At 46.1% G+C, this 22,263-nt stretch overlaps 1 protein-coding gene across 8 annotated transcripts in view; it reads right to left on the bottom strand.

Moving 5' to 3' along the window:
• Positions 1-22,263, bottom strand: part of Atxn7l1 (ataxin 7 like 1) — a 217,565-nt gene that overhangs the window by 52,501 nt on the left and 142,801 nt on the right. Inside the window, exon 1 of one of the 8 annotated variants that reach the window (XM_028768799.1) lies at positions 18,797-18,865. The exons of 4 other annotated variants lie outside the window; for them this stretch is intronic. The gene's annotated coding sequence lies outside the window, so the exon portion shown is untranslated. Of the gene's footprint in view, positions 1-5,863; positions 5,947-6,948; positions 7,053-18,549; positions 18,663-18,796; positions 18,866-22,263 lie in introns of those variants that run through there. 3 more of the 8 variants (XM_028768798.1, XM_028768796.1, XM_028768797.1) reach the window with 3 other exon arrangements.

Genomic DNA, 22,263 nt, shown 5'->3' with positions numbered 1-22,263 from the left:
TCTCTCTCTCTCTCTCTCTCTCTCTCTCTCTCTCTCTCTCTCTCTCTCTCTCTCTCCCTCCCTCCCTCCCTCCCTCCCTCCCACTTGTAGATCAATATGGAAACTCTCAGCTATTCTTGATCGGTCATCATGGACTCTAACACACTGAAACTGTAGGCACAAATTAAACATTTTCTTTTTAAGTTGCCTTGGTCTTATCATAACAATAGAAAAGCAATTAGACATGAAGTCACAAAGCCAGGCAATGTATGTTGATCTGGGGATGTCTTTAGGACCTGAGCCTTTTATTTTTTCAAAAGGATTGAATTAATTTTTATTTAAAAACATGGGTAGGTCCCTGTGGTGCTACAAACCTTTAATCCTAGTGCAACAGAGGCAGAGGTGGTAGCAGATCTCTGTGAACTGAAGGTCAGCCTGGTGTACATAAAGAGTTTCAGGCCAACCATGATTACATAGTGAGACCCCAGTCTTTAAAGTGGGTAGGGGGTGTAGAGATGGTGTAGAGCAGTTAAGACCACTTATTATTTTCACAGAAGACCCAGGTTCAAGTCTCAGCACCCACATAGTGGTTCACAACCATCTGTAACTTCAGTTCCAGGGAATCTGATGCCCTGTTCTGGCCCTAGAGGGCACCAAGCATGCAAGTGGTGCATATACATACATGCCCACAAAACACATAAAATAAAATAAATAAATATAACAATTTAAAACAAAACAATAACAATAAAACCCCAGGGGTGCTAAAGACGTAACTCAGAGACAGTGCTTGCTGGGCAGGCTGTGGGAGGAAAAGGGACTGGAAGGTGTCACTGTGTAAGAAGCACCCGAGAAAGCTACCTGGGCCTTCTGCTGTCTTCTCCATTCCAACGAATAATCCCACGCTTGTCGCTCACCCCCAGCACCCCTTCCCACACCAGCACATCAGCATTTACTTCTCCTTTGCTTCTCTAAATCCGTTTCATCTGTAAGTCTAGTTCTCTGTTTTCTCCCAGGAATGGATGCCACCTTTCCCAAGCTGCCTTTTCCTCTCGCTGATGACTATGTTACATTCGGTGTTCCTTTGAGCCCATGTCTTAACTGGAAACTCTTCAACTTTGATCTTGGAAGATGCTGTGGACAAAGAAGCCTGGAAGAGGTGACTGTGGAGTAGGGATGCCTCCCTCTCACTCTGAACATTTCAGCAGGGTAGCTAAATCTCCTAGGGGAGGGAGGGGAAACATCATCTTGAAATGTCTACCCTAGAACTGGAGGTTCCAGGTCCGAGGAAAAGAACGCCTAAATGAGCCCTTTTACATTTTCCCATTTTATTCCCCAGGAAGTCTAGGTCATACCCTCAGCAGCTGCTCTTTTCCAGCTCACCACCACCACCACCATCACCACCATATATATTCCTTAAATATCCAGGTAGTACTCTAGGGGGCAATCCTACGGACCAGCAGGCAGGGGCTCACAGCCACTGACAGAGGAATGAGAGTCCTACTGATTTCCTTGTTCTCTCCACTTCAGTCAAACTCAGAATCCTCCCTCCCATGCTTTTACTGTCTAGGGAATAGTTTATGCTCATAGCATCAATGCCCTGAATTCAGTCCTCCACAAAGCTGTCTCAGGAGTGGCTGAGTTGGCTGCAGGCATCTAGTGCTGTTTCTGACACTGCTTTCAGGAAGAAGTTGTTGGGAATTTTCCAATATTGTTTTTAAGGAACCAACTCTGTCCTAAGAGGCCTGGGACACCACAGACACCCATATGGCCTTCCAAAGCTATGTGAACAAATGTGGGCAGGAACCAGAATCTGGCTCATGCATGTGACAGTGCAGTCTCCTTTAGTTGCTGCCACCACGAGGGCAGACCCCAAGAGAGGGCCATCATCACCTACCATCCATCTCACTGCTTCTTTGGCCACTGAGGTGAGAATGTTTCTCATAAAGGACCCTCAGTTCCAAAGGAAACTCCATCCAAAAGGAAACTGGATGGGTTGGTGAGATAGCTCAGTGGGTAAGGATATCCACTAACCTGAGTTTGATCTCTAGACCAGAGCAAAGAGAGAACTGATTCCTGCAGGTTGTCCTCTGATCTCCATATGAGCACTGTGACAAGCACATAGCCACACGCACATGCATAGATTTTTTTTTTTTAAAGAGGAAACTGGAATCTAAGGAGAGTCACAGAGAACAGGGACCATGGCTAAGAAGCCATGCTAACCAAAGCAGTGTGAGGCGGGGATACCCTGGGCTAGCAGCAGTGGAAACAGAGGAAGACTGAATTTGAGAACCATGCCCATCTCTAGATTGGATGTTGCCTGGCTCTGTGACCTTTGGCAACCCGCTGCATCTCTCAGTTTCCTCATCTGTAGAATGGAAATATTAAGAGAAGGACTCCTAAATTCCAAGAGTTAAATGCTATGAGGTAAGTCAAGTGTATGGTAGAGTTCTGAGCACACAGAAATGTACTATTATTAATAAATAGTATGTAAGGGACCACAGCTAAAGTTCAGGGGGAGTCCTTTCAATCAGTGTGAAGCATTAAATATGGCACCATTATAACCAGAGGAAGAATACTGACTCTGCCTATCTCAATGAAGAGAAAAGGAGGACATGGAGGACTCAAGGCCTGGGAAACAGACAGGAGGAGCAGGCAGAGCCTTGCCAGGGATGGTTATGCGAGTCCCTGGTATTCCCAATCCTTAAGCTGGTGTGGTGGCATGTGTGGTAACAATGCCTTTGAGGCAGGTCTGAGTTCCAGGCCAGCCTGGTCTACAGAGTGAATTCCAGGATAGCCAGGGAAACTCTTTCTCAATATCTGCCCATCCCACCCCCACCAAATGTTAGGATCAGAGTGGCTTGGAAGGTGTTTGTTTCTTAAAGAGATAGGACTTTATCACACCTTTTCACCATTCCAACACCACCAGCTAACACAAGCGACCTCAGGCACTAAGGTATTTGACACAGACTCACGGAGGGTGAGTGGCTTACACCGCTCAGTTCAGCTCAGTTCAGTTCTATCAGGTCATTTCCCAGCATCCTTAGGTTTCTGGTGTTTTCTCAGCCATCTGGTCATTCCACGACAAAAGCTCCATTTCTTGAGCATCTACCTGCTACATGTCAGGCAGTGTGCAAGCTACTGCCCACTCAACCATCACACACCTGCTAGCTTCCTAGCTAGAGGCCTTACAGAAGCTTAGCACAATTATGATCAAAGACTAGGGCTGTGCTGGCCACAGTAGCTGGAAAGAGAGAGTCCAGGCTTGTCTGTTCAGTCCCAAAGCTGGTATCCCTTTCTCCATGCTGTTTGCCTCGGATAGCCCCTTCCCTCTACACTTAAGAAAGGCAACTTCTCCAGCGGGTCTGGAGAATGCATTTCCTCCTCTCAGAGCTGCCTCAGGGTACCTGTGTGTAGCGTGATAGCAAAAGCTGCTCCTTATCTCTGCTCTTAGAAGTGTTCTTCCTCCCACCTGCTCTTCAGTTCGGCTTTCAGACCGAGGAACGTGCTTCTGGCACCGGCCACTGCTGGGTAGGATCTGGGGAGTCCCAGGGATTTTCCGGGGCCTCAAATAATTTCCTCAGCCCTCAGGGATGTTCTCACCAGACCCTCAGCCTGGCTACAGGGGAAACTCATGAGAAACAAGCATGCATACACTTGCAGGGACTACTGTTGAGGGATTACGATTTTTTTTTTTCTGGAGTGTACCCCAGTGATAATAACAGGAAGTAAAAACAAAACAAAACCATTTACAGCCTTTGATCTGGTAATCCAGCACTGTTAGCTTAAAAAAGTCACCTCAAGAAAATAACCTCAAAGTGGAGGGTAGACAGTTTAAAGATATTCTCGGCAGTGTTTACATGATGATGATGATGATGATGATGATGATGATGATGTTACAAACAAGACAACTGAAAATGGCCAGTAAGAGGCCTAGCTCAATCTGAGAAAATGTGTAAGTGAGGTAAAACAGCTAATCTATGAGAAATGGAATGCATCACAATCCTTCATCAGCATTAATCACTACTTACTAATTAGTATACAGATGAGGGGGCAGAGGGAAGGACACAGGATGGACTGGGTGGTATGCTCTGGTTTTGTTAAAGTCATGCAATGTGGAAAAGGATAAAAACAAAAAACAAAAAAAAAAACCGAAAATCAAAACCAGCCCAAGCACTGTAATGCCCTTAAACAGAAAAGGCAGAGCTGAGGAAACAGATGCAGAGATGGAAGTAGGGAGGGGAGACAAATGAGTGGCATCTGACTTCCTTCACTTACTCTTCCTAGAAAGCATCCCAAGCAACTCCCCTGTGGCCCCAGGATGTGAGAACTGTACCACAATGAAATCACAGACACTGCCATTTACTGAGTCTTAATAACCAGCGAGTTTCTGAAAGGTGGGAGATAGAACTTTCCAGACCCCAGGATGGCCATCACATGTCTCCTCTCAAAGGCTAGAGGACAGACCTGTGCTTCTGAGAGCATCTGCCTTTTCTGTCTGCTGACCGCTACATGCAGCCAGACCCACTGTCCTCCTGAAAGTACTAAGCCTTTCTTGTCAGGTATGACAAGAAATCTCAAAACAACAACATTCAAATAAACAGAACAAGGCTTTTTATTGCCTTAGACATCCCATGTCTCAACCAGGCAGTGGCAGGTTGCCAAGGGGTCCACTTGTTCTGTATTAGCCTCCTCCATAGGCATCTCCCTGTTCTACAAGTACTGGATACACACTGCAAGTTGGACAAGAGTCTCCATGGCTCTGGTAGCTTCCTGCTTTGGATAAACCACTGAGCCCACCTTAAATAGGCATAGTTGAACTCATCCTCAACCAAGGCACACAGAGGGGCAGATGCAGCCAGATGCTAGCAAGTGGGAGACACAATCCTGGGTATCTTTGAGGTCTATGACTGGCTGGCATTCCTAATATTGAAAATATCTGAACGCTGGATTCAGTGTCTCTGGCTGTCCGATGGCACCATCAGCTGCTTTACCCAGGGTCTTGGGCTATGCACACCAAGGCTCCTGTCCGCTGTGGGCATGATCTACCCATAGCTCACAGAGACGGAGTCCAGAGGTAGGCGGCAGAGAAGTGGCCAGGCCTCTATGTGGAGTTATGCCAGGAGTGTCTTCGGTCTTGTGATAGGAAGGCTAGGGCCTCCAGATTGCACCTTTAGAAAATGCTCTGAATAGGAAATATTTATGCTCCACCAGCTCAGAGAGTTAACAGAAATATGGACAAAACACTATGGTCTCTGGAATCAGAAAGAACTGGGCTCAAATCCCAGTTCTGTCACTCATTAGCCCCGTGACTTGGGCTAATAATTTAACCTCATGAACCCCAGTTCCCTACACACATGAGGGAGACATCACCCACATCAGAGATCAGAACTCGGCAGGAAGCTTCCTGCACACTAAGCTCTTCCCTCAGTATACAACCACATGTTGTAACTGCTGGTTTCACTGTCTTACACATGGGCACACCTTGAAGGCAGGAGTCTTGTTTATCTCTGGCATCTAGCACAGGTCCTGCCCCAGTGAGCCCTCATAACATGCATTGCTAAATAATGTTGGAAGGATTAATAAAATTTCTTAATAGAAATTTCTTTATATATGAAAAGGTACATTAAAAAAAAAAATCACAGGTAGTAGCTTTCCTAAGTAGATGGTTCACAGCCTTCTCCCTACCCTTGACTTGAAAATTTTCCATTCACATGAATCCTGTGAGCACACTGTTTGAGGACACAGGTTGAAACAGACAGGCGACCTCTGCTTTATTTCCGTGTCAACCTCCAACTTGGACAGCACAGGGCCTTGGTCTCCTCCAAGAGAAGGTACAAAGTCTCTACTCAGTGCTGAGTTCCTAGTGTCACTCAGAGCCACTCACCCAACAGGTTGTCATGGTCCCCCAGCAGCCACTAACGGAACCACGTCTGTTCTCCTTGGAGTGGCAGTTGGCAGTGGCAAACAGGAAGTTGTCTTGAAGTAGGGTGTGGTTATGCCTGTCAACATATGCGTACAGAGACGCACGTTTTTCCTTCCCCTCTCTGCTCCTTCCTCTCTCCCCTTTCTCTCAGAGAGAAAAGCCTGAGTTGTTTTGTTGAAAACTACACTTTTGTTACTTTATTTAGGACCAGCCATCACTACCACCCAAACAAACACCTGGAGCAGAAAGCTTACAACAGAGCAGAGGCCTGTCTCCCCTTCCTCAGTCACTCACTCTGTGGCGGGCGTATTTTCGATAAACCAGGTGCCTTCGAATAGATGAACTATCCCTTCCCTGCTCCGCGGGCATGCAGGAAACAAAATTCTAGTTCGAAAGCAAACCACCACCACCACCGATCTTAATGAACAGGGAGACAGAGGAGGAACGGCCACATGGTATCTATGAGGCTCACAGGGTCTACACGCTGGACGGAGGGTCCTACGTGAATAGTAACACAGCCATGAGTTTCAAGTAATGTGCACCATTTGAGAAGACCCAAAACATTTCTTAACAGGGGCAGCATCTGGAAACAACAGAGAAGAGCAATCTCCCAGTGTATACAGGCACGAAGCACCGATTGAGCTACATGTGAATGCTGCAGACTGGGGGGGTGGCCAAAAGTAGGGGGCACGAGAGCTAGCTTCCCCGTGCTCTCAAAGGTGTGTTATAAAAATTTCCATTCCTCTCCTCCCCAGACCCGAGGCCTGAGCCTCCAGAAGGGCTGTCCAAAATAGATCAGTCCCTAGCCTCCTACTCCTGACCTCTTTCTGAGACAGCTGCTGTCCCCATCGGCTGCCTCAGCCCTGTCTCTGCTCCAGCTTCTGCCCACAGACCAAGAGCTCAGGTCTGCACAGAAGCTCATCTCTCCAAGTGCATGCATCACAGGCTGCCAGCATGCTTTTGCCTGGCAGACTTTCTTCTGTGACCTGCGTCCAGCCCCACACCATCCTGGGTGGCAGGCCACCATACCCTGCATTCACACTTACACTTCCTGGAGAGGCAGCCTGGCCGTTTGGATAAGGAGGTTGAGCCAACGACATGCTGGGCAACAGCCCTCTTCTAGTAGACATTTCCTGGCTGTGGGCCCCGGCCAGTCATAATGCTTCACTTCCCCTTTAAGAGAGCACGCCCAGATGAGATTGAGGAAAGGCAGCAAGGCAAGGCCGGAGCAGTCAGGGGTGCGTCCTGAATTTGGCAGACGAATGAGGGTTTCCCTGAATCTCACACAGGAGATGTGAGAAGCCGCTTCTCAAGAGGCTCAGGAAAGCTCTCTGAGTTTAGATGACAGGGGGTTTCTCCTGCAGTCTCTAGGAGAGCAGTCACACTTAAGCCAGCACTCAGAGCTGATGGCCAACCGGGTCCTGGGTGGCCTGCAGACACCTCTGGACTTTCTGCTCTCCTTCCCCACAGGGAATACCCATCCTGAAGGACAGTGTCTATTGGGTCATATGCTTTGATGAGACTGTGATCATTGGAAAAACCCCAAAGGACAATTTCACTATTAATTTCCGCAGAGTTCTCATTCATTCTGGACTTTTTTTAAAAAACAAAAATTGTTTTGTTGTTATTCTTGTTGCTCCCACCACCACTTCCCCCAGTCCCCTGTGAGCTAATTTCTCATGTAACCCAGGCTGGCTTTGAAATTTCTGTGTAGCTGAGGGTGACCTCGAATGCCTGATCTCCCTGCTTCCAGTCCCAGATTGTCAGATTATAGATGGGGCCAGCATTTGTGGCTCTCATTCTGGATATTTAGAAAATTCCCTGACTGTGGCAAAGGACAGATAGCTTGCGGGAGAGGGGTCGGCCCTTACAGAGACAATGCTTCACAAGGTGATGGATCACATGACTTAATATCCATGAAATACCTGGAACAGGCAAATCTCACAAGACAGAGTACAGAGTAGAGGTCTATAGGTGCCGGCTATGAAAAAAACGAGGGTGGGCAGTGGGCTTAGGCTATCCCCTGGGAGTGATGGGAATGGACTCATGTCACTCAACTGTAGTTTGCTTTGGTGTTTTGAGTTAAGGTTGGGCCTAATGAAGCCTCACTACTGACTTCTAACTGACCTCCCAACATGATCACATAGTCACAGGGTCAATAGTTTTTCATGTGAATTTCACTATAACTAGCAGAGACACAAAACTAAAACAAAGGAAAAACAAAAATAAAATGTAGGAGAATCTGGGTGTGGTGCCTCATGCCTTTAAATCTCAGCACTCAGAAGGCAGAGGTGGGTGGACCTCCTATGAGTTGTAGACCAGCCTTGTCTATGTAGCAAGCTCCAGGGCAGCCAAGATTGCATAGTGAGACTGTCTCAAACAAAACAAAACAAAACAGGAACTGGGGCCCAGCTTAGCAGTAGAACACCTGCCCAGGCTCTGACCCCCAATATAGGACAAACAAACAAAAAATAAAACAATGTATTTGATGAATGAAAAATGGAGACAGGAGGAGACATGACCCTCCTGGGTATAACTGAGAAGAGTTTGATTGTCGCTATGAGGGAGAGAACAGCCAGAGGCCATCTGGAGAGTCCAGACTGTCAAGGCTGGACAGGGACCAGGGCGGTGGAGGTGTGAGAGAAGAGAAGAGAGAGGGCAATGAACCAAGAGAGGAACCACAGATGAGGAGGCCAAGGTAGAGGTCAAGAGTGAAGTCAAAAGCCAAGAGTATGTGGCCTAAGTGGCCTGGTTATACAGGAAAGGAGAAGCCTGGGGGAGGGGAAGTGAAGCCCTGCCCTGGAGAGGTTTAGTGGGGAGACAGGGTGAACTGTGCTGGGAAGAGCCCAGGTACTGAGTGAGCGTCTCCTGGGTTTCTTTGGAACTTGACATTTGAGACCTCTTCTTCTTCTACCAGGATCTCCTTGGGTTTCACCCAAGGTATCTATAAAACACTAATTCCTGACGGACTTTAAGTCCCTTCCACGTGAGCCGCGTCTGACTTTTAGTAAGGAATAGTGAAAGCAAACCTCTGAAAGGCAAAAGCCTTCCAGAAGATGTCAGGCTGAGGGGAGGTGGGAGCATGTCACACACTGCCCCTCATCCCAGACGGTCTTTGGAGAGACCATCTTATGACAACTAGGAAGCTTGAAAATGTAAGAGAGGCAGAGCTGGGAGTCTCTGAGGGAGAATTATTTAGAGACAACTTCTTCCCTGAATTAGGTAGACTTAATCTGTTTCTCTGACAGCAGAGAGCTGAGCTGGTCCCTGTCTGCTGCTCTGTTTCTTGGAATGGAGTCGGTGTGGATGACTGGGTGTGAGCTGACCAGCCACTGGCCAGATCTCCTTTCTGGATCATTTGCAACTTTGGCTGGAGATAGTCTGCTCTCAGGCGTTAGGCTGCAAGCTTTGTCCTCTGGACTTTAGGCCAGCTGGTCAAAGGCTCCTTAGGCATATTACCCTACCTAGGAGATGACCAAGAAGATGTCGGCTGGGATGTTGCAATGCTTAGCAGCTCAGTGCAGATGCAAAAGCAGCCCCATGGCCTGGGAGCCAGAGTCAAACAGAAATAGCTCTCCTGGTATCTGCTTGAGAGTTCCAGGAGGACCGAGAGGTCAGAGGCGGATACTTTCCTTGGCCAGCTTTTCTGGTGCACTCTGGCTCTTGGAGAAGTCTGGCTCTTGCCTCTCTGGCCAGTTCTTTCTCCTCACCTCAGGTGCCCAGAGAATAAGTAGGTGGCCTAAGTTCTCAGCAAACAGGTGGCTTAACATAATAAGCTGCACCATTTACATTGCTGTAGCTCCTGAGGAACAGCAGGTTTGGAAGTGTAACTCTAAACATAAAAACAGGAAGGGGCAGCCCAATTCAAAACCGTGCCAAGGACACTTCTGCAGAGCAGATAAACAAATGGCTAAGGAGAGCATATGCAGAGATGCCCCACCTCATTAGCCATTAGAGAAATGCAAATCAAGCCTACAAGGAGGTAGCACTTCCAGCACACTAGAGTGGCTATTTAAAAAGAGGAACGTAGCAGGAGCTGTTGGGGATGAGGAGAAAATGGAGCCGCTGTGTACTGCTGTTCGGAACATAAAATGATACGGCTGCAATGAAAACCAGTACAGTGGTTCCTCAAAATATTAAAATAGAATTACAATATGATTCAGCAGTTCCATTTATGGCTAGATATACCTATATGTGTGTCACAAAGTAGCATCATTCTGAAGAGTCAATGGATAGAAATAAGGGTATTCCCAGCTGAATACAAACTATGGCATGTGTGTATCTCTGTGTGAACGGTGTGTGTCTCTGTGTGTGTATGTGTGTGTGTGTCTATGTGTGCAGGTACACACAAGTGCATGAGAATGAGATAGCTTTCTGATGCTGAGATAAAATATCCAGACAAAAGCAACCGATAGGAGGAAGTGGTTCTTCTACCTGACAGTTCAAGGACACACCCCATCCATCACGCAGCAGGTAAGTCACCGTAGTGGGAGCTTTACAAAGCCAGTCATATCACAGCTACAAGCAGGAAAAAAAGAGCAGGTGCACATGCTTACTGCTCAGCCGGCTTTCTCTGCGCTGCTCGCACAGTTCAGGATCCCTTACTGAGTCGCTCACAGTGGGCTAGTCAGTCTTCCCACCTCAGCAAACCGTTACCTTAACAAAATCACCACAGTCACTTTCAGGAGTGACCACAGAACGATCTTATCTAGACAACATCTCACTGAAAGTCTCTCACCAGTCTATGCTAGATTTTGTCAGGTTGACAACACTAAGCATCAGGTAAGATGTCTGGTTAAGATGTTTCATTTGATAATGGCCCTGGCTATCAAGCCTGATCACCTGAGTTCAATGTGCAGGACCCACACAGTGAAATAAGGGAAACGTGACAAGCAGTCTTCTGACCTCCACACAAGCAAACACACACACACACACACACACACACACACACACACACTAAATAAATAAATAAATAAATAAATGCACTATTAAAACAAAACAAACCCCTAACTATTCCATGGTGATATTCAGCCTTAACAGGAAGGAAATTCTGACACTTTATCCTATAGATGAGTCTTGAAGACAGCATGTTAGGTGAAATTGACCAGTCACAAAAAGGTATATACAGTAGGAGTCCATTGACATGAAGAAGCAGCAAGCTAAATTCAGGCATACATGGGAGTGATAACTGCCGGGAGAGGGGGGAAGAAGAAGGAGGCCTGGTTTTCTGGGTTTTTTGTTTTTGTTTTGTTTTTATTAATGGCTACGTTGTCTGTTTTGCAAAGCCAGGAGTTCTGGAGATGGCAGTAGCAATGACTGTAAAACAGTATGATGGGACCAAATGCCTCTGAGCTTCATATTAAGACTACTTAAGACGAGCCAGGAGCCTTTCATCCCAACACTTGGGAGGCAGAAGCAAGCAAATCTCTTGAGTTCAAATTCAAGGCAAACATGTTCTATTCTGTGAGTTTCAGGTCAGCTGGGGCTACACAGTGAAATCCCGACTAGTTAAGATGGTAAAGTTTATACTAGTGTATTTCACTGCAATTAATTTTTTTTGTTCTCTAAAACATTAAATAGAATTAGCATATGACACAAAAATTTGTCCCAGGTGTGTGTGTGTGTGTGTGTTTATAGAACAGGGACCAGGTTTGGTGGCACACATCTTTGATTCCCAGTACTTAAGAGGAAGGCTAAGGTTCATCTCTATGAGTTCAAGGCCAGCCTTCTACATAGTGAGTACCAGGACAGACAGAACTACATAAGACTCTGTCTCTAAAAACAATCAATCAATCAAACAAACAAACAAACAAACAAACACTAGGCCCCAAGAACTAATCCTTTGGTGAGATGGTTCAGCAGTTAAGAGTACTTGTTCTTGCAGAGGACCTGAGTTCAGTTTCCAGCACCCTCATAGTGGTTCATAAACATTTGTAACTACAATTCCAGGGGATCCAAGGCCCTCTGGTGCCCTCTGCTGGCAGCAGGCACACACATGGTGCCTTGACATAGAGACAAAACACTCACACATGTGCAATAAAATAAATAAACCTAAAAATTAAAAAGTTAGTCAAACATTAGAGCCACCCCCCCCCCAATGGATGAGTGAATAAACAAAACATGCAGTACAAACATAGGAAGAGGTACTGTTTTACCACGGAAGAGTGATGGATGATGTATGCCAGAATACAGGTGAACGAACCTCAGGAGCACTGTGTGAAATGAAAGAAGCCAAGCACACCAGGTCATATACACTATATGCTTCTATCTATAGGCACCGTCCAGAGGAGACAGATCCTTACAGACACTGATTGGTAGCTGTCAGGTGCTGTGGGTGGCAGGAAGGAGGAATAACTGTCTAGTGGGTAAGAAGCCTTATTATCGAGTAAAGAACCATGTTGAAACTAGATAGAGCTGGCCACACAACATAATTGTATTAAATGCCAGTGAGTTATTTGGCTTAGAAGAGTTAATTTTACGTCTTGTGAGTTTCACCTCGGCAACAATAATGGTAAAATCCCTCAGAAGATAAAGTCCAGGATAAGTTGTAAACAGAGTAATCTGCCTTAAAGTAACTGAGAGTTACCTTCAAAACCCTGCTTGGAGCCGCTTAAATGGGGTGATTTTAAGTTAAAGTGATTAAGGTGGTCAGCAGGAGACAGCAAACAGGTATTCTAAGTCAGCAGCTCCCAAACACTGAAATTTGGGTCCATGAAGAAGTGTTACTTTGTCTTTAAGCAACAAGATGCATCCCTCCTGCCTCTCTGCTCTGCAACAGGGTCTCTGTTAAGTACCAATGACAGGTGGTTACTGTACTTTATTACTGCCGGGGGGATGCTTTGATTTTAATGTTTTGCTTTATAAAATAAATTTGGATCCAAATAACAGTGACATCACCTCTACACTCATGGGAGGGAGGCTTCACTGGCTTTTGGCAAATGGGACCTCGGGGACAAAACTACCCTCTGTGGCTGTTGCATCCCTGACACAGTTGCCATTTCCAGTCAAGTGCTCACTGTTATCCAGGGACCCAGGCATACAGCGTGAGATTAGGACTATCAGATCTAAACACTTAAGAAAGACTCGGCTCCAAACACTGCTGTCTCCCTACCAGCACGCCTGTGGGCCTGACTTTATGTGGGCACCTGCGGGTGCCAATCTCCAAGGCAGTGACTACCGCATGGTCAAAGTGGGTAGCACAGACCAACTAATGGACAGCTGCTCTTTCCAGAATTTCTGAGATACCCATACATCTGTGCCATTCTCATCCTCAGGGCCACCATGAACCTTTGGTCTTCTCTTACCTCCTTCTCTGGGGTAAATACTGCCAGCCATCTTTTAAAGTTATTTCTCACAAAACTCTGTTTCCACTTCTGACCTGTCCTAAGTTCTCTCTGGCTCCCAGCATTTCTCATAAGGCAGAGTTAGGAAGGGAACACGTTCTAGTGAACTCTGCTGAGGTCCTGCCTGTTCACTGGACCTTACTCTCTATTCATGCAGTGCAAGAAGATCAGTCCAGATGGTTTTCTTTCCTACAACCCCACTGTTAAGTCTTAGGTCACACAGTTCTCATGTTGTGTCAACCCACGGGTACCCTTCAAAACTGTCACCTTGCTGGACTAGGTCCAGTGTTCCAGCCTGTTGAGATATTTATGGGCCCTAAGCCATCGATGAATCCATTCACTGTTTGGAAATTTGAGAAGCCTGCCCCAGTGCCACTCTTCTGAAACAGGCCCCAGCCATGTCCCAGTAACCATGACCTATGAACAACATTCTCTCCAAGTATGGTTGTACCGGGGTACAGTCAGGGAAGGTATGCCATTGGTCCACCTTCCTGGTAAGGATCCTCTGGGTGACTCCAACACAGGGATCTTATAAGAGCCCTTCTCTGAATAGAGCTAATACAGTAGGCATCACACATAGTGAGCCATCAAATGTATGTTTGTCACTATAAGACACATTATACTGATGAGGTAGTTTTTCTAGTTCCCCACCCAGCCTTCAAGAGGCCATCGATGAAATGAAATGAAAAGAAGGAACTCAGACACTCAATGCTGGAGCCTGAATCCCAGGGTTCTTACCTACTGATGTGACCAGATGGACCTGTCTTTCTAGGGCCGAGGGAGGAGTGTTAAGATCTGGCATGCAAAACAGGCTTAAAAGTTGATGCTGGGTGGTGGTGGCACACGCCTTTAATTCCAGAACTTGAGAGGCAGAGGCAGGCGGATCTCTGAGTTAGAGGACAGCCTGATCTACAGACCAAATTCCAGGACAACTAGGGCTACACAGAGAAACCCTGACTCTAAAAACAACAACAACAACAAAAATAAAATAAAAACAAACTGAGCCAACTTATGCAAACATAAACAATTCTAAGATTCTGACTAAATAATTTAGAAATAACAACAAAAAACAACATTTCTACCCAGTGTTTGGCAACCTGCCTGTCAAGTCAAGGAGGGCCTGGAGATGAGCTTCTCTGTGAGGACAGGGTAACCAGATAGCTGCAAAGGAGCAGCTCCTCCACCCTCCCCCTGATCCTTTCCTGGAAACAGTTGTTTCTTTCTTATGAAGACCGGGCCCTAATCTGGCCTAAGAAGACAAGATGGGGCTTCTCCCACCCCATTTGCCAAGGATCCCCCCAGCCTTCAGAAGCACACTGTCCATCCCCTTCCTTGTTGAGACCAAGATCTACACAATTAGCACGATCTGGCAGGTGACCTGGCAGGGTCAGGTTGTGTTTAGCTCCTGTATAGCGTGACCCTCACAAGTTCCCAGGCTTCCATCTTACAAACAGGTTTTCTAAGAACAGCAGCTCTGGGTTCTGAGGTGAACAGAGTATCCAGAAGCGTTCCATCTCTAACCTCTTCAGGAAAGGGATGAACTTCGATATGAAAGGACCTTAGCCACATTTTGCAAAAAGGGTTGCCAGAAGCCACCTGCTGGCTCCTAGTGGCATATCTATGTCAAAGATATTCTCCAGCAGGACAGAGACTGACAGAACTGGTACAGCCCGCCTCAGGCCCTTGGGAAAGTAGTTAGAGAGGCAATAGATGGCATGAGTAAGACCGCCTGCCCTCATCTACACCAGGCTGGTCTCCCAATATCCAAGGAACACAAGGGAAGATTAAACACACACACACACACCCCACACATATGTAATTGTTGGCAAGACACTGAGAAGACTGTATCAATGAATCTGTGAACAGATTAGGAAATTTAACCAGAAAGGTGCTGGTAGAAAGAGACCAAGAAAGCCTGCTGGATAATATCTGGAACTCCACTGGTCTATAAGCTGGCCTCCTCCAGCTTCCTCTATATAAATCTCCCTTAAGACCAATGGGCTGATGGAATCTGTAAAGTCAGAAGTATGAAGGTATCTTAGACATCCATGGCCACTATATGCTTTTTCCTGTGATTTTAAAAGAACATGTTACTGGGGGTGTTTTTGTTTGTTTTGCTTTGTTTGTGTTGTTGTTTCCGTTCCTGATGCCTAGTCATGGGCATGGGGATACAACCCACAGAAGACCACCTCTTCATCATGAAGGTCACTGCATGGCATTGCTGCGGCTGCTGCTGCTGCTGCACTTGAGACAGGACCAGGTTATGGGTTGAGCAGGGTCCCACCATGCATATGTTAAGTCTCTAATTCTCTAGTACCTGAGAGTGTCACCCATATGTAGAGACAGATCTTGAAAGAGGCCATTAAGAAAATGTCCTAATCCAATAGGACTGGTGTTCTTATTTTCAAAAGAACGGGGCCCTGAAGCCTCAGCAGCTGCACCTTGAGAAGGCAGCAAGCCTGGTGTGGCCATCTGTAAGGCCTCAGGGAATGCCAGCCCTGTTGGCACCTCCATCTGGAGCTCAGTTCCCAGAACTGTTAGGAAATGCATTTCAGATGTTTAAACCACGCTCCAGCCCTAACCAAGGCAACTGGTTGGCTCCAAAGCTGCTCACATTTACCTCACAGGAGTAACAACTCCTCACAGCCCAACTGCATTGTCTGCCTCACTATAAGGTATAGCGAGGCCAACACGGGGTACAACCAGGTGTTGTTTCCCGACAGGTCCTGCTGCTCAGAAATTCTGTGCTGAGGGCAGGGATGACATAGAGCAGGTGACTTCAGGCCACAGACTGCAAGTAGCCAACTCCTTTAATCAACTTCCTTTCCTGGTTTACCTCTTACATGGACAGGTTCTGATTAACCAGAGTATCACTGATGTGCTTCGAGAAAAAGACAAGACTGTGGAGGGAGTCGACCCACGACCAAGGAAGGTAGGCACCGACACTCTCACTAGTTTGATGAACCTACATTCAGAAGCATCTGGTCCAACGATAACACGGCTGGAAACTGACAGTCTCCAGGTTCCATCTGTCCCCAGGTTCTCTGAAACTCCTGGATCCTGCCAGTCCTCGAGGTGGGCAGAGCCATTCTCGAGGCAAGAGAAGTAGACTCAGCATCTCACTGCCACTTTGGAGCCAGACACAGCTGCAACAGTGGATATGTCACTGAGCTACCTACAGGAGGAAGAACCAAAGGGAAGAAGGACTACATAAACGGGTTGATGTCTGCAGGGGCTCCCAGGGTGACATGCTCTAGGAGACAGAGCTAAGAGCATCTTCACATGTCCAGATGTGGCAGGTGCAAGGGTCTAGCCGTGCAAAATGAACAACTCTGAAACAAAAAACTTGGGGACACTTCAGCACTGCCACCATGTCTCCGTTCCAACACAAAGGTCTGTAGGTCCCCTCCGTGTCTCTTTTCATTCATGTTGGCTAAACAACTATTTGCATAGCAAGCTCGGAGACTCCATTATTATAGACGGCTAAGATGCACAGGCCCAACACGCACTTCAAACCAGAAGCCTGCAAAAAGATGGGCTTCTCTCACCCTTACCAATCTGTCAGGGGTGGGGGAGGATAGGGCTCCCACTCATATGCTGAATTGGGGGTAGAATGAATCTAATTAGAACATAGTTTCTTTCATCTTTTTAATTTTATTTGTTTATTGAGATAAGGTCTTAATATCTAGTCCTAGCTTGCCTGGAACTTGCTATGCAGATGAGGCTGGCCTTGAACTCACATAGATCCGCCGGCTTCCACTCCCTACCTCCTTCCCCGAATGTTGTAGTTAAAAAGAGTGCATCACTACACCTGCCAGAACAGTTTCTTAACCACATACTGGAGGCAGTCTGCCCAGTGTAGATGGAGCAACAAGCAGGTGAAGGTTTGATGGCTAATGCTGGGCCTGACATCCCACTCCCCAGTTCCTGCATTAAAGCATGGGCCAGACAGTAAAAGATCCAAAGCAGGAGGCCAGCCTTGTCCTTACATTCTGGAAGGTTAGAGGAGAAAAAAAAAATACTTTTATATGGATGTGTGAAACTTGGAGGAGAAAAAGAAATTATAGCCCTCAAATGCTCACAACAAGGTCCAGCTTCGGCTCCATGACCACGCTTACTACCCTGGAAATTTCCACTTCGACTGTCCTTTCTCACGGAAGAGTTGGGGGTGACAGTGGAATTTGGACCCGTCTGTGTGGAGCCCCCTTGTGCGATAAGAGCACCCTGCCTCCTCTGAAGTCCTTCCACTAGCAGGCCCTGGACGCTGTTTACTGCTTTCTCCCTCCTTTTTGATTGGATCAGTTTAAAATATTTTACCCGCTGCACAGTGTCTCATTTCCAGGGTTCTCCTGGACCATTAGACTGGGACTCCACACTCATTAAGCTGATGAGTGTTCTCCTTACCCATGCAAATTCCGGGAGTAGCAGCCCGGGGAGATGGGAGGTGCTCTAGGTAAGCCATCAGGAGCTGATTTAACTTTGCAGCCATTCAGTGGGCAAGGAAGGCGGAGCAATTTTTTAGGCAAAGGTTCTAGTAAATATTATGGAAAACCCTTTTTATAGAGTGCTAATTCTGGTGCAGCATTTTCTTACATGCCCGGTTTTAGTCCTCATTCAAACCTGCCCGGGAGCCCCCGAGGCAGAATAATCTACACAGATCACGTGTGAGGGAGCATGTCACTCAGCAATGGCTGGCTGGTATCCATTCTTTACAGTGCTGTCAACATCTCAGTACAGTCGTTTACAGTGGGAACAAACTTTCCAACCCAGGAACTTCCCTTCTGCCATCCTTCCACCGGCCCATCCCCCACGACCCTGAAACTTGCCAACTGGCTCCTGGAGAGGCTGCAGGTCACCAGATGACACCGCTCCCTTGAGTTTGACACAACAAGCACAGCAAACTCCTCTTAGAGGTTTGAAACAATACCCAACCCTTTCGGAGTGTCCCAGAGGAAACAGCATCATCACTTTCAATTTACGCTGGCCACCACCGTTTGTGACAGCCCAGAGAAAACAACACAGCCTACGACAAATGCTGGGATCTGCCATCGGTGACTGGGGAGTGCTATCAAGTGACCTTTCAGAGAAATTAATTTTCCAGAGCGATAATGGCCTTTGCTGCTGCACATACATTCAGTCATTTCTGTCAGCGCAGGAAAGGATTTCACTTTCTACAGTTGGAACAGAAACTCTCATACATCCTCGTTTCTTTTTTAAAAAAAAAAAGTCTATAAATAACCCAGGATCAGCAAAATTATGCAAAACAGCCTGCTAGAAGAAGAAGTGTAAACTAAAACCACTTACAGAACGACTCAGGCTGCCGACTTAATCTGATGCTACAACGACTGTAAACATGTTGTACTTTTGAAACCTGAAGTGATCCACTTTAGTACAGATGCCATCGCAAGAGAGAGAGAGAGAGAGAGAGAGAGAGAGAGAGAGAGAGAGAGAGAGAGAGAGAGAGAGAGAGAGAGAGAGAGGGAGGGAGGGAGGGAGAATCCAAAACAAGGAAACAGGAAACAACAAAAGCCCAGCCGCAAAACAGAGCAACCTGATTCGGTATTCTGCACAGTGCACGACCCGACGGCTGATCGGCTGCAGTCAGTACCAGCTCCCTCGCGTCCACACGCCAACTGTTTTGACTACAGGCACTTGCTAAACACAGAGTTTCAGGTCCTACCAGTTGGACACCAGAAGTTCATAGAACTGACCCAGTGCCAAAAACAACAAGCGCAGAAATCGAAACGGCTGCCTCCTCGTGTGAGTGTTTGGTTAACTGTTTCAGTGAGCCCTGAAGCAAACCGCGGAACAATTAAGAATTAAAAGAACTTAAATAACAAAACCAAAAGATTAGCACCTTGAAAATGTAGATGTCGGCAGATAAAGTTAAGACAGTAGGCTACTTTATTGGGGGTGGGTGTCACATGACACATTGTGGTTCTCAGCAGAAGGAACCCGGTGCTTCCTCAGGCATCTTCCATATGATTGGTTCAGACAGTTTGCACCTACTGAGGATTTCTAGCAGTGTGGAAGTTAATAAATCCCACAGGAGGAAGAAAGGGACTTACTGAATGATTGTTTTTTTTTTTAATGCAATAAAAGGACTTCCAAGTTGCCTACTGCACACATGGAGATCGAGCCATGGCCCTGGAGACTAGCAGGACTCCCTTTGGGATGAGGGATACCGGAGAGGAGCTTTCTTAATCAAGGCTGTAGTCTACACTGTCGGGCAGTGATATGGAGTGGTCGTTTCACCTTGCAAAACAAGTTAAAGGAAGCAATTCTATTGCTGAACAAGCCTTTCCATCTCCTCCCCAGAATGCAACAAACACTATTTACCTTTAGGATCAAGACAATTAGCCAGATTAAATTTTTGAATTCCTGAAGGATTTAGGAAAACTAGATTTCATAAAAACTGGAGCATGGGTGTAGATATTTTAACCTAAGGAAGACTTAAACCTTCTGTATTATCTATCTATCTATCTATCTATCTATCTATCATCTATCTATCATCTATCTATCATCTATCTATCATCTACCACCATCTTCTATCACTGTCTATCTGATTTGATATATGTGTCTATAAATCAAGCATATCATAGGACTTAGTTGTTAGAGGGATCTTGTGAGGTGGATGGCAAGAGGTGCTATTCTCACCCCATTTACTGAAAGGAAAACACCAGGCTAGACTTTCCCAGGGTCATGCATCCAGGGAAGGATTCTACCACTCTAATCTTTGTTCTTCTCATTTTCACTAAAAGAGATTCAGAAAGGCTCCATGATTTGTTTAGCACCAGGCCTTCCATCTCCAGCCCAGCCCTCCTTATTTGCCTCTATCATGTTTCCAGAAAACAGAGCACTAGAACTAAAAAGGTTGATTATAAATGCGTGAGACTTCCCTTAATTCTCTTGGTATTCCCTGTCCCTATGGCTTTCTGCAGCAGATTGCAGCCCTTGGGTACCACATAGATGGATTTCTTTCTGTTAGGGCAAGCTACATACACCTGTGCCACACAGCGATTGCTTTGATGGAAGACACGTCTCCATGCAGTTTGTATCCTATCTTTCTCAGTTCATTCATCTGTTACCCCTGGTTCCTCACCCAAACCTAGTCTAAGAGTCGAGGAGTAGCCCTGTCAAACTGCACATTAGGAAGCCCATGTGTCCATTTTGCTAATGGAGGGGCTCTGGGTTTACAGATCTTTTAACATGGAGCTCAAAGATAGGCCTTTGCTGAAGGTTGGGGTTATTTTTGTTGTTTTTTAAGTTTGGGTATCTTCTTTTTTTCTTCAATAGAGATCACTGGAAATATTTAATCACACAAAGGTGCCCATCATAATGGCTCCTTCTCCGTGCTAAGTGAACACGCTCATGGCCTAAGCAGAGAAGACATAACTGTTAGAGGGTACCCTGAAGCAGGTTTACTACAGGGTTGGTTTGGTTGTCTCTCCGAGAGGATGTGGTAGCATTGTAGGTGACCAGCAGGTTTGGTTTATAGATAGGCATGGAAGTCCCTGGAAAGTACTGAACGGCACTGAAGTTTCTATAAAACTAATCAGCTGATTCAGTGTTGGGGAGAGGGAGGAATGCCGCAGTAACATCGCTGTGACCATTAGGTAACTCTTTCGGAATGTACAAACATACCCTTAGTTTCCACAAAACAAAAGGCCCAGAATGTCCTCAGATAGCATATGGGGCCTACAACTGAGATTTCCTACTTTGCAGTCCCTCATCTGCCTCATGATTCCACCAGTGCACCAGCAAAGCGTCTGCATTTATGAGTTCCTTTGTTCTATTACTACTTTGGAATGTAGTATTGAAGAAAACTTGGATCTGTCGTCCCAGGCCACAGTCACTCATACTTAGCTCCAGGAAAAATGATTACTTTTCTACTTTGAGGTGAAAGTTATGTTTTTGTGGTGAAATAGGGGAGAAATGAAGATGTTTGGCAGGAACTGAAGACTTGGGGCCAGCACTAGGGACACTGAATATAGAATTCAGGAGGAAGCTGGTTAAGAAGGGAAGATTACCACTCAGAAGGCAGAGGCAGGAGATCTCTGAGTTCTAGGCTATCTTGATCTACAGAATGAATTCCTGAACAGCCAGGACTATATAGAGAAACCCCATCTTGAAAAAGAATGAAGATTAGAAAATTCTAGAATGTTTTGTCACCAATATCATGACTCTTTCTTTATCTTGAAACACAACACAAAAATCATGGAAGTAAAAGCTAGGAAAGGTAGGTGTCAATTCAGACTTTATGTTGAGTGTAATCAACACAGCATACAAAACGATAGAATCCATATGTCCCACTGGCTGGAAAGGCTCTGTGGTTGTGTGGGATGACTATGTGATGTCTCCTGTGGCTTGTAAACCCTCGTTTTGAAGGGAGATATTTGAGGGTGTCTGGGGAATGGCATGACACTTGCATCCATGCTGCCTGAAAGAGTATGAGCATTGAACAAAGCATAAATCTTGGCAGAATGTGTTTGCTTACAAAATACAAAGTGTGCATGTCCAGGTAAGATGTGTCTTCTCCTGAGCATAGAGTCATAAAACTCAAAAGTAGGGCATATGTTTTGACAAGCACTGTCAGATTTAGGGAAGACAGAGTAGCCTATATAAAATTAAAACTGGCCCAGAGAGATACCACCAAGACTAACGCCTGAGTTCCATTCCTAGAAGCCTAGGTTGGAAGGAGAGAACTGACCCCTGAAAGTTATCTTAACCTACACACACACACACACACACACACACACACACACACACACATACACACACACTCCACATATATATTGACATGTGTGCACCTTCACACACATAAAATAATGAATGAACAGCGAAATCCTTAAATAAAGCCAGACATGTCTCTAATCCCACACTCAAGAGGCAGAGATAGGTGACACTCTGTGAGCCTGATCTAGATAGTAAGTTCTAAGACAGCCAGAGCTACATAGAGAGACCCTGTCCCAGATAGATAGATAGATAGATAGATAGATAGATAGATAGATAGATAGA

This window comes from Grammomys surdaster, unplaced genomic scaffold (assembly GCF_004785775.1).
Source record: "Grammomys surdaster isolate TR1022 unplaced genomic scaffold, NIH_TR_1.0 188, whole genome shotgun sequence".
Lineage (NCBI taxonomy): Eukaryota > Metazoa > Chordata > Mammalia > Rodentia > Muridae > Grammomys > Grammomys surdaster.
The sequence above is the reverse complement of the archived record's forward strand: the minus strand, read 5'-3'. Positions and strand labels throughout refer to the sequence as shown.